Genomic DNA, 13,514 nt, shown 5'->3' on the forward strand with positions numbered 1-13,514 from the left:
AAGGAGGAATGATGTATCCACCCATTGGTCTTCCCTCTTCTTGATTTTCTTGTGTTTTGCAAATTGTATCTTGGGTGTTCTATGTTTCTGGGCTAATATCCACTTATCAGTGAGTGCATATCTAATGACTTCTTTTGTGACTGGGTTACCTCACTAAGGATGATATCCTCCAGGTACCTCCATATTTGTCCAAGAATTTCATAAATCCATTGTTTTTAATTGCTGAGTGACATTTCACTTTCTAATAATGATAAGTACACAAGGATGACTGTAGCTAAGGCTGTCCCTCAGCTGGGACAGAAGCCCCATGTGTTTCTTGCCTTTGTTCTTGTACATGTGGGTGAAAGGGTTATGCTCATAAGTTAGTAGACATTTCGGCCTTCTCAATCTATAGCAGGAGGACTTCCCATCCATCCTAAATAGTAAACCCAGGGAACAGACCAGTGCTGCCATGATACTCAGGGGACTGGCTGCAGCTTACAGATGGAGATCCCTATAGCATTCTCCTTTTGGTTTCCTGGTACTAGGCTTGGACCCTGAGGCCTCTCACACACTAGTCAAACACTCTACTGAAGAGAGACAACTCACTGAGGATGACCTTGAATTCCTGATCCTTCTGCCCTGTTTTAGTTACGTTTCTAGTCCTGTGATAAGACACCGTGACTAAGGCAACTCAGAAGAGAGTTTACTGGAACTTACACGACAGAGGGTGAGTCCAGGACCATCATGGTGAAGAGTATGGAAGCAGGCAGGCATGGAACTGGAGCAGTAGCTGAGAGCTTATATCCTATATACTGACCTACAAACATGAGAGGGGGGAGGAAGAGGGAGAGGGGGAGGGGGAGGGGGAGGGAGAGGGAGAAAGAGAGAGGTGCTAACTGGGAATGACACGTGCTTTTGAAATCTCAGAGTCACCATCTTAGCTAGAGCTTCTATTCCTGCCATGAAACATAAAGGAGGAAAGGGTTTATTCAGCTTACACTTCCATCACTGAAAGGATGTCAGGACGGAACCCAAATAGGGTAAGATCCTGGAGGCAGGAGCTGATGCAGAAACCATGGAGGGGTGCTGCTTTCTGGCTTGCGTCCCATGGCTTGCTCAATCTGGTTTCTTATAGATCCCAAGACCACCAGCCTAGGGATGGCACCCCCTACCATGGTCTGGGTCATGCCCCATTCTCAATAGAGACTCCTTCTTCTCTGCTGACTCTAACTTGTGTCAAGTTGCCACACACACACACACACACACACACACACACACAAATCAGCAGTAAAACTGTCAACTTGACACAAAACCACATCACTGCTAAGCCCAACCTTTCCTTTCTTATTCATCCCCAAGATCTCACATGAAAAACACAAATAACTTTCAAAGTTCCATCAGTCTTCTAAGCTGGAGAGATGGCTCAGTGGTTAAGAGCACTGATTGCTCTTCCAGAGGTCCTGAGTTCAAATCCCAGCAACCACATGGCGGTTTGGCTTGCAACCATCTCTAACGGGATCCAACGCCCTCTTCCGGTGTGTCTGAAGACACCAACAGTGTACTCACATACATAAAATGAATCTTTAAAAAATTCAGTCTCCTTAAAATATCCAATATCTCTAAAAATACAAAATCTCTTCTAAAAGTTCAAGGTCTTTCAGCTATGGGCACCTGTAAAGATCAACATTAAATTAAATATCTTCTTCAAATTGGAAGAACTAGGGCACAGCGCAATCACAGTCTGAACCAAGCAAAACTAAACTCCAATAGTAGAAGTAACTCAATGTCCAATGTCTAGAATCCACTCATGATCTTCTGGGCTCCTCCAAAGGGCTTGGGTCACTTCTTCAGCTCTGTCCTTTGCAGCAAACACAGCTTAGCGTCTAGGTTCTGGCTGGCTCCACCCCACTGCTGCTGCTGTTCTTGGTGGTTATCCCATGGTACTGGCATCTCCAAAACTATTGGGGTCCCTTGCTTCAATTGGGCTGCACGTTCACCAACGGCCTCTCATAAGCGCTCTTCCTGGTGCCAAGCCTCAACTTCTTTGCTTGGCCCCTTCAGTCCTGGGCCTTCAACTGCCACTGAGGCTGCATCTTCACAAATGGCCTCTCATAATACCAAGACTCAGTTGTTGTCCATGACTCCTTCCCTTCATGCTTTCAAAACCAGTACCACCTGGACCACTCTTACACATTACCAAGTCCAATGGCCACCAGGAGATCCAACTATGATTCCATGACTCCCTCTGAAACACAGTTCTCTGTGCTCTCAGGAAATATTTCCCAGAAGATTTCACCTCGGTAATGCTGGTCTCTTCTCCTCCCCTTTCCTCCCCCCCTCCTTCCTCCTCCTCCTCCTTCCTCCTCCTCTTCCTTCCTCCTCCTTCCTCCTTCTTCTTACCTTTTACTTGTTATTCTTTGGAGTTTCACGCCATCCACGCCAGTCCTACTCATCTCTGTATTCCCTTGCATCCACCCTTGTGAACTCCACTCACCAAAAGAAAATAACACACAAATAAACAAACAAACAAACAAACAAACAAAAAACCAAATTATTGCTTCCGGTGCCAGGAGGAGCTGCATCGCTGCCACGGGGTCCATCAGGCCTCCAGTGGATCTCCATTGCCTGTCTCTCTGGACTCACTGCTGCCACTGTGCCATGCCTAGGAATTCGAATCCTGCTGGGATGTTAGATGAATTTTCGTTGGCAGATGCGCTACCTGAAGAGTCCTCTGCCAAACCGCCTACTGTGACCAATACAAAAGTTGGCCATTCTCCTCCAGGGTGGCCAGGCTCCAAGTGCTCCACCTGCAGTGCCGCCTGGACTCCCCCCGCCCCCCAGGAGTGCAGCAGCCTCTATTTTGGACTAGTACCAACAGGAATGCATCCCTCCATGCCTCCAACCAGACCACCTCCCAGCCCTCCCCCCTTTCCTCCTCCTGGACCATCATGTCCCCCACCTGGTGTTCCTTATCCAGCCTCTGCAGTGCCAGGCCCTGGCCCCACAGAGCCATATGCTACACCAAATATGCCTATGCCAGAGATGCCTAGGCCATATGGTGCACCCACAGATCCAGCTGCAGCCGGTTCTTTAGGTCCTCGGGAATCCATCTCTTCTGGACCTTGGCCACCAGGAATTGAGGGGCAGCATCCTAATGTGCCAGGGCCATATCAGGAGCACGATGTGATCCGTGGGGCACTGTGCCACCGGGAGCCTGGGGACCGCTTCCTGCACCAGACCAGGTGAAGGAAGCAGAGCTTGGCAGGCAGCTCCTGCAAGCGCTTAAGCATCTAGATCAATGGCAGGGTTGTTAATGAGGACATTTCTGGCACCTCCTGTGTTTTCTGTGCAGCTCTCTTAGAAGCAACAAGGCCAGGGAGCAGTTAGTCCCATGTGCATGGCAAACCCTCTCCACCGGACTTACTGGGTTCAAGACGATCCTGGATTTATTTCCTGCTGTGTTCAGAACCTTTTAATGAGAATGTGGCCAGAACCCCAGCAGGGGCTCCTGGCTGTGCACTGGCGGTGTGGGCTCTGGCATTTTGGTGTGGTCCAGCTTCTGTCAGATCTAGAGTCTTCACCCTCACAGAAAAGCTGGGTTGCAGGGCTATGACAGCAGTGATTGGTGACCTAGAAATATCGCTGATCTTCCTACCACATGGGTCAAAACAGATTTATCAACGATACCTTCTTAATTAAGCCTAGGAACTTGGTTTGAGTGCATTTGATGCCAACATTTTTTGTCTGGAGCTCAGTCCGAGCAAGAAACCTTTCCTAGGGGCTCAGCACAGTTTTGAGAGAAACATTTTGTTGTTTTGGTAGAACTGGGTATAATGGTTGAATTAAACTTACTAATACAAGTATGTCACTAAAATATAAAAAGAAACCCTAGCTGTAGGTAGAGGAACTCCTCTTACCCCCTGGAGGATTTGTCCTCTAGGGTATATTTGAGGTTCTTTCATTGGTTTCAATATTGGATAAAGCCATCCTATTAGGCTTTGCTGAAGTAACAACTTCTTTTGGACTCCACAAAGATTGCTGGTTCTCTCCTGGGAGCTTCTTGGATATGGAGCCTGCCCTGCCAGCCTGAGCATCGAAGCCCCGGAACATATGTCACTGCCCTGCCTACCTACATAACTAAGCCAATAACTATCAGTTGCCACGGTCATCAGCTGGTGTTGGGTTTTGTTGTTCTTTGTAGGGTCATTGGTGTTCTTGTTAATAGAATTTAACAACCCACCCTGTGTGGTGTGCTCTGGACAGTACTTCCATTAAACCCTTGGTGTTTTGTTTTGTTTTGTTTAGGACTTTACGACTGAATAATTGGGAGTTACCGGACTTATTATTATTGAATGTAAGAGTGGAAATCAAAGGGATAGCAGGTTTTCTTGTTTTGTTTTCAGAACATGTCTCTTGTTGCCTTAAGTGTAGGGTGTTTCTGGGTTCAGGGAAGAATGAAGAAAAGCTAAAATAAAATGAATAAACAGTAACAAAATGATGAAAATAATCTGCAAGGGGGGGTCTGGTTTTATTTTAACCTAAGAACAATCCAGCTTTCAGAGCAAACAACGTAAGCCATGACTGGTCTACTGAAAAGACAGGTTGTCAATAAGTATTTGGTCTTAAGGGAATCCAAATTATAGAATTTGTTGACATGGCCTCACAATAATGCTTAAATAAGTACAATAGAGATGGTTGAGATGTGTACAAGGACAGTTTTTGTGAAGTTGAAGTCTTTGGTTTTGCAATGTTCCGTTCTTTACAAAGCCTCCCTCCTGCCTTTGTTGATCTTGCTATCAGTAGTGGTTAACAGTCCGTTTCTCATGACACACCTCACGTGTGGCCTCACCTAGACAGCTTTTGAAGTTGTAGATTGGAGATAGCCCCACTCTGTTTCTGGTAAGATACTGCCTCATTTCCAGTGGTTGCCTACACTTATCAACTGGTGCCACGTAGTCCTCACCCTGAGTGACTTAGAGCTAGCTTTCTCAAATGCCAAGATTACAAACTCTGGAAGTTTCACAGGGCTTTGAATCCTTCCAGTGTTTAGAGAAGCAGATGCCTAACTGAACCTAGTGCTGGTGAGCAGCGGATACTTTCGGGGAAAGCTGATCTTACTTTCAGAATCCTGCCAGTGGAAACAACAGTGGATGATGGGATCGAGATTTCATGCTTGCTTCTAGCTGCAGAGCCCATCTGAGGACTGAGCCTGTCCCATGTGCACATCCGGGGTGAAGCTCTGGTCCCTGTGTCCCATGTGCACATCTGGGATGGAGCTCTGGTCCCTGTGTCCAGGACCTTCCTGGTGAGGCACACCGCTACCAGCTGTCTAGATGAGAAGTGATTAGTGTCTTGGGTGTTTTTTAAAATGTGGCATTTTGTTTTGTTTTGTTTTTGAGGTCTCACCATGTAACTCTGGTTAGTCTGGAGCTCTTTGTACAGTTGAAGGACTCACAAAAATCTTCCTGTCTTTGTCTCCCAGGTGCTGAAATTAGAGTTATGTTATGTGGCTGGCTTAATAAACGTGTGTGTGTGTGTGTGTGTGTGTGTGTGTGTGTGTGTGTGTAAATGAATATCTTTCAAGAACCAAGTGTGGTGGCACATGCCTTTGATCCCAGCATGTGGAAGGCAGAGGCAGTCAGATCTCTTAAGTTCAAGGACAGCCTGGTCTTCAGAGAATTACGGGGCAACCAGGGCTATACAGGGAAATGAAGTCTCAAAAAAAAAATAAAATAAATAAAACAAAAACAAATGTCATTCCAAGATTGTAGTGTTCATCAGTGCAACTATTGAAGTGCCCGGCGTAGCAGGATTGTTCCCGCTCTGCTGGTTGACAGACTCGGACGTCATGAAGTAGACACTACTTTTTATATGTTCTCTATAAAAGGTTTTGTAATACTTTTTTTGAGATTATGATTTTTTTCATTTATTGAATAATGTCAAATTTGATGTATTTTACAGTCTATGCGTTTTAAGTTAAGCTGCCTGAACTGTGGTTTGAGAGACAGTTCATACTGTAAGCAATGCAAGGAACTAGATTTTGTCACCTGTTGCTGCATTTGGAAACAAAGACAAATGTTGCTTGAAGAAGTAATTATAATTAGGAGTAGGCTACTGATGTGATCATTGATATTTTTAAGGTAAAATTGTTTGCTTTTGTGTGTAATGCCTGAAAGCTTTTTAAAGAAAATATATTTTCGAGATTTCATGGTTTCTTTGTGTATTTTATTACCTGGGCCCGATTCTAGGCTTCCCTAAACCAAGTACAGAGCCCCCTTAGTTTTCCGTGTGTAGTAATAAAGAAAACAAGGGTCTGAAAAAAAAAACAAAATTATAGAAAACATCTCATCATGGAAGCTGCAGTGTGTCCCAGTGTGTCCCACAGTGCACCCCTCTCTGTCCACACATCGTGACTTGAAAATGTTCATTGCAATGAGTCATTGGTCTGGTTCGAGGTCTCTGGCTCCTGTTACACTATCAATATTGGATCCTCAACAAGACTCCTCCCTATTGTCCTGTTGTGACCCTGTGTCATGGAGATCCTACAGCTCTGGATCAGCAAGATGGCCCTTTCACACGCTCCAACAGCTCCAAGATGATGTGGATTTTTGTGGAGGCTAACTCAATGCCCTGGACCTGGGCCGGGGTGGTATCTGAGCTGGTCAGCCTGCTGGCTCTCCCACATCCACACCACCAGACTTGTGCACTACCAAAGCACTCCAATACTGCTCTGACTAGGCACTCTCAATGGCACCATGGGTAGAAGGCAGGATTAGCTCTCCTGCTTTTGTGTCTGCTGGGCCAGCTCACCTGCACCCATGCCTCCAGGGCCAGCTTCACTGTGCTCTGGAGTTCAGAGCCCACCCTCCCAAGTGACGCAGCCAGTGAGGAACAGGGCCAGCTCTCCACTCTCAAATCCCTAGACCAGCTCTCTAGATTCCCTCAGGTATCAAGGGAGTGTGGGGTGGGGGGTGGCAAAGGGCACCAACCCTGAGCCCAACCCACCTGATGTCAGACCAGGTGTGAGGTCAGTTGTCCCTAGCTCATGCCCTCAGGCCTGCTCGCCCTCACCCCTGCACCACGATCAGCTTGGCTGTGCTGCCCAGGTGAGGTGCAGGAATCCCTGTCCCAAGTTCTGCTACTGGTGAGATATGGGGCCAGGTTTCCAGAGTGACATAACCAGTGCTAGTTCTGCACAACCCCTGTTGTGCAGATGTGGTCCCAGATGGCTGCCCAGACTAGGGACGTCTTCATGGTCTCTAGTGGTAACATAGGTCATGGATATAGACACTGACACCTGCAGCTGCATGACTACATACCCAGCCATGGCCTTCAGTGGCAGCAAGGGCTGGAACTTCACCATAGCCTCAGGTGGTAGAACTGGCTAGTCACAAGAGACTACTCCTCTCTACCTCCCATCTCCAGTTCCACCTCTCTTCATAATGCTCAAACTGTTCTGCTTCTCTTTCTCTTTCTCTCTCACGAGTCTAGCACACACTTGCACATTGCACATTGCTCTCACTGCATGGGGGCCATGTGGCCGGCAGGCTTAAGGGTGACCTCCTTTGCCTTACCTATGTGCTATAGTGGCAAGAAGGTCTCTAAGTGTCTACAGCCCACCTCTATGGCAGGGTGGCAGACTGGTCTATGGATGACTTCCACTTGTGCTGCATTCTGTGGTGGCAGGTGGGGCTCTATGAGTCTAGGGCCTGTTTTTGCTATGCAATAGAGGGCAGGTTTCTGGTCACCTATCCCTGCCAGGACAGCCTGGCATGGGGATGGGTGGGTCTCCCTGGTTTCTTATTAATTACTGCTAAATTTGTGGGGGGGGCATTGAGACAGGGTTTCTCTGTGTAGTCCTGGCTGTCCTGGAACTCACTCTGTAGACCAGGCTGGCCTCAAACTCAGAAATCCGACTGCCTCTGCCTCCCAAGTGCTGAGATTAAAGGCATGTGCCATTACTACTGCTAAATTCTTAACTCCAGCTAGCCAGCATCAATTATTCCCATAAAATAAAGGTTTCACTTTAGTAGTTCTGGTATCTTGTTAATCATGGCTGATTTTTCAATCCCAGCTAACCAGAACTACAGAATCTTAAATCAAAATAGGGAACATTTCCAATAATCGTTAAACTTTCCTCTGAAATTTCACAAGTCAGGCCTCCATCATCTGCATTGCTCTCAACATTCTTGTCTTCCAAGCTCCCACTTGATGGCTTTCCTAGCTCAAAGTTCCAAAGTACTTCCACAAACTTCACCAAAACACTGTCAGGTCTGCCACAGCAACAACCCACTCCTGGTACCAACTTGTTTTCGTTAGGGTGTTTATTGCTGCCATGAAAGACCATGACCAAAAAAGTTGAGGATGAAAGAGTTCATTTGATTTATACTTCTAGATCATAGTCCATCTTTGGAGGAAGTCAGACAGGAACTCAACTAGGGCTGGAATCTAGAGGCAGAAGCTGATGTAGAGGCAACGGAGGGGTCCTGCTTACTGGCTTGTTTCCCATAGCTTGCTCAGCCTGCTTCATTACAGAACTCGGAACCACCACTCTAGAGATGGCACCATTCAAAATGGGCTGGGCCCTCCCCCACTGGTCACTAATTGAAAAAATGTCTCAAAGTTGGCTCTCATTGGAGGCATTTCTTCAATCATGGGTCCTTCCCTCTGATGACTCTAACCTGAGTCAAGTGACATACAAAACTAGCTAGTACACCCACATCTAGTGACACACTTCCTCCAACAAGGTCTCATCTCCTAGTCCTTTCCAAACAGTTCCACCAGCTAGAGACCAAGAATTCAAATATGAGCCCTTGAGGGCATTTTGGTTCAAACCATCATCATGTGCCCACCTCCCAAGGATTCTGTGCCTTCTAGGTGGGCATCTACCAACTGACCTACATCCTCAGCCCTAACTCTCTCCCTCTAGGTACATGATTTATCTGTGCAGGAGATAGTGGATCTTGGAAAATGGAATCGAAGGTAGATGTGAACTTTATAGTGACACCTTAAGAGGCAGCTGGTGTTCTCAGTATGGGGTCTGCTTTCCCAGACAACACCTTGCCTGGAACTCAGTATTTGGGTAACAAACCGGATGGAAGATACATTTTGCCCCAGTTGCAATTGGCCCTATTGTCATCTATTCAACAGAGGTGGTGGAGTCTACAATGATTCTCTTGAGGATTTCCTGGGGCCTAGATCATCCTATCACCCACAAAGGTCACAATGGTCCCCCTCACACTTAGGTAGTGAGATCTGCCCACAGGGACAGACACAATAAGGTTCTAGCTTGTTTGCTTATGCAATATGAGCAACTGAACCATGGGCCTCCTGCATACTAGGCTGGCACTGTCCTGTGAAGCCATACACCCCAAGTTCTTCACTGATAGCCTCTGGGTAAGATGCTCAACCACTGGTCTATATCCCCATCTCTCTTTTACTTGGTGTTTTTGTTTTGCGACAGGACCTCACTTTTTATTTCTAGATGGCCTGGAATTCCCTATGTAAACCAGGCTGCCATTAAACCCACAGAGATCCTGCCTCTGCCTCCATGTTCAGTCCTTTTTTATTTTTATTTTTCAGTTTTGGATGGGGTTTCAAATGGTTTCATGTTAGCTTTGAAGTTGCTACATAGTCAAAGCTGGCCTCCAACTCCTCCTGTTCCTGCCTCCCTAATGCTGTGGTTACAATATCCAACTCTCTTTTTATCTTTAACTCAGTTTTATATTTTCTTTCTTTCTTGAAGGTGGTGATAATGGAGTTTCTCTGTGTAGCCCTGGTTTTCCTTGAATTCATTTTGTAGACCAGGTTGGCCTCAAACTATCAGAGATGTAGTAATAATTTTGGAATCTTGGTTTCTTTGAAAAACACAGAAATGTGGCTAGTGAGATGGGTCAGTGGTTAAGAGACTGCTCTTCCAGAGGTCCTGAGTTCAATCTTCAGCAACCACATGGTGGCTCACAACCATCTTTAAAGGGATCTGAGGCCCTCTTCTTTCATGCAGATGCCCATGCAGACAGATGACTCATACATTAAACAGAATACATAAATAAAAACAGAAATATTAAAAGAATGTTTTCATTTTAAGCCCATATGTGGGGATATGGAGTTGCTTCAGACTGACTGCGGCAGCTGACTATGATCTGCCTCGTGCTTTAGCAGAGGCATGGTTTTGCCAGCTGCATGTAGTTTGTGATCTGTGACTGTGTGATGTTTGGAATTCTGGGAACTTTTCAGAGGGCCCTGGGAGGTAGTGGTGGAGGTGTTGGCTGTGCTCAAAGAAGAAGCAGAAGGAAAGGAAATAGATTTAGGGATCTCTCCCCCGCCCCCATCTTTCTTTCTCTCCTATCTAGTGATAGGGGTAAAACTGGGGGGATAAAGGTTGGGAAAAATAAGAACCCACAAAGCAGCAAAGGTCAGCTACACAGAGATCCACTTGCAAAGGTCTGTGCCACCATCGCCAGGCTTGTATTTCTTTCTTTAGTGCATGTACATGAATACAAGCATGCTATGACACATGCACGGACATAAGAGGACCACTTTCAGGAGTCAGTTATCACCTTCCATCGTGTGGATACAGAAAACTGAATTTAGGTCACATCAGGCTTGGCAGCAAGTGCCTTCACCCACTCTTGTCTGTTGTCATCTTACTGGTCCTCCTTTTACTTTTTTTTTTTTTTTAAGATTTATTTATTATTGCCAGGCAGTGGTGGTGGCACACGCCTTTAGTCCCAGCACTTGGGAGGCAGAGGCAGGCAGATTTCTGAGCTCAAGGCCAACCTGGTCTACAGAGTGAGTTCCAGGACAGCCAGAGTTACACAGAGAAACCCTGTCTCGAAAAAACTAAAAAAAAAAAAAAAAAAAAGAGTTTTTTTTTTTTTTATGTAAGTACCCTGTAGCTGTCTTCAGACACACCAGAAGAAAGCATCAGATCTCATTACGAGTGGTTGTGAGCCACCAGCTCTTCACTCAATGCAACCCTCACTGGACATCCCTGGGAGGCTGGGAACACAGTGGAGCATAAGGAAGAGACCAGACTCTTCAGGACTGCAGGCAGCAAGACTGCCTTGCCAGAAAGCCTTCTTCCTGGCCTGCAAGGCTCCCTGGTGCTGTCCTTGGTGCTGATGTGGGTCTGTAATTGAGTCTAGAATGGCTGGCATTGCTCCTGGAGAACTCACCATATATAGCACAGTGCAGGTCCATAGAGAGTCCCGCCAATAAGGTCCAGAGACAAGTGGCCTATACCTTAGAGAGGCATCAAAAGAAGGACTGCTATTGTAGATGAGATGGTTTGTACATGCTCAGCCAAGGGAGTGGCACTATTAAAAGGTGTGGCCCTGTTGGAGTAGGTGTGTCACTGTGGGTGTGGGCTTTAAAACCCTCATCCTTGCTGCCTGGAAGTCAGTCTTCTGCTAGCAGCCTTCAGATGATGATGTAGAGCTCTCCTGCTCCATGCCTACCTGGATGCTGCCATGTCCCTAATTTGATGATAATGCACTGAGCTTCTGAACCTGTTAACCAGCCCCGATTAAATGTTGTCCTTCTAAGAGTTGCCTTGGTCATGGGGTCTGTTCACAGCAGTAACACCCTAACTCAGACAGTGGACTGAAAGTGGGGTTACTCTCCATATTTCAGCATTGTTCAGGGTGTGTATGTTTGTGTGTGCAAAGACAACCTCAGCTTTTGTTTTTATTGATTTGTTGTTGTTGTTTTTTCTCAACAGTGTCTCACTATTTGGCACCAAGGACAGCACCAGGGAGCCTTGCAGCCCAGGAAGGCGGCTTTCTGGCAAGGCAGCCTTGTTGCCTGCAGCCCTGAAGAGTCTGGTCTCTTCCTTATGCTCCACTGTGTTCCCAGCCTCCCAGGGATGTCCAGTGAGGGTTGCATTGAGTGAAGAGCTGGTGGCTCTCTTGGAACTCACTGTGTAGACCAACCAGACTGGCCTTGAACTCACACAGATCCATGATTCCCTATAAGCTGTAGTATGCAAAATGAGGGCTGTATCTAGGACTAGGAACAAACTGTAATTATTAAGCCCCACTTCAGCCCCTCACTGGTAGATGCCAGGGCAGATGCTCTACCACTGAACCATGGCTCTAGGCCCTCAGTGGTAGATTCTAAGAGTGTGCACCACAGCTGAGGCATCTCTAGCCCTTTTAATTTTCTTTCTCTCTCTCTCTCTTTCTTTTTTTTCGAGACAGGGTTTCTCTGTAGCTCCGGCTGTCCTGGAACTCACTTTGTAGACCAGGCTGGCCTCGAACTCAGAAATCCGCCTGCCTCTGCCTCCCAAGTGCTGGGATTAAAGATGTGCACCACCACGCTTAGTGCCCTTTTAATTTGTAATCTTTAAAAGATTATTTTATGTATCTGAGTACACTGTAAGGACATGTATGGTATGTACTCACTAATAAGTGGATGTTAGTCAATAAATATAAGTTAAATAAATAAATAAATAGATAGATAGATAGATAGTACAGAATATCAAGATACAGTCCACAGAACTCAAAAAGGTCAACAAGCTGAAGTGCCTAAGTGGGGATGCCTTAGTTCCACTTGGGAGGGAGAAGAAAGCAATCACAAGTGGAGAGGGAGGGAGGGAGGGAGGGAGGGTGGGTTCTGGGAAGTAAAGGGGGGGCCTGATCTGGTATTAGGTAAGGGGAAAGGACTGAAGCCCTGAGGGCCTACAGAAAGAATGGAAACAAGCAACCTCAGGAGGTAGGAGGTTGGGGGAACCTTCCAGAATGCACCAGAGACCTGAAGGTGAGACTCTCAGGACTCAAAGGGAGTGAACTTGTCCAACAGTAGGGAGAGGGAACTTATAGAGCCCACCTCCAGCAGGAAGACAGGGCATCAAAGGAGGGAGAGGGGGCCATCCCACAGTCACAACTCTGACCCATAATTGTTCCTGTCTGAAAGAATTACAGGGATGGAAATGGAGAGGAAGTTGAGGAAAAGAAGGTCCAGAGACAGGCCCAAAGTGGGATCCAGCTCAAGGGGATACATACGTGTGCATGCACACAGAGAGAAAGGTGGTTCCATTCAAATCCACAACACCTGTGTAAATATTGGGTGGGTATGGCCTGTCTGTAGTCTTAGCAGAGATGTGGTCTCTAGAGCAAGCTGGCTACCTAGACTTGCTCATCAGTGAGAGACCCTTCTCAACCACAAGGTGGGTAGAAACAGAAGGAAGCCAACATTAGCCTCTAACCTCCATATATACGCTTGTGCATTGCCATACACACACAAGAGCATGTACATGTACACACACACACACAGACACACACACACTTTTCTTTTTATCAATTTATTTATATCCCAAATGCTGTCTTCCCTCCCAGTCCCCCCTGCCATTGTTTACCACCACCACCACTACCATGAACTAAAAATCATATAGGGGCTGAAACCAGACTATTTATTTATGATTTTCAAAATAGGGCTTCTCTCTGTAGCCCTGGCTGCCCTGGAACTAGCTTTGTAGACCAGGCTAGCAAATAACAGAGATCTGCCTGCCTCTACCTCCTCTGCCTCTGCCT

The 13,514-nt window shown here is 46.5% G+C and overlaps 1 pseudogene across 1 annotated transcript; it reads left to right on the top strand.

Annotated features, from left to right (window-relative positions):
- Positions 1-2,667: 2,667 nt before the first annotated feature.
- LOC110297353 lies at positions 2,668-3,296 on the top strand (annotated as a pseudogene). Its single transcript, XR_002378276.1, has one exon. The product of XR_002378276.1 is annotated as an MAPK-interacting and spindle-stabilizing protein-like pseudogene (transcript).
- Positions 3,297-13,514: the final 10,218 nt, after the last annotated feature.

Source organism: Mus caroli, chromosome 7, assembly GCF_900094665.2.
Source record: "Mus caroli chromosome 7, CAROLI_EIJ_v1.1, whole genome shotgun sequence".
Taxonomy (NCBI): domain Eukaryota; kingdom Metazoa; phylum Chordata; class Mammalia; order Rodentia; family Muridae; genus Mus; species Mus caroli.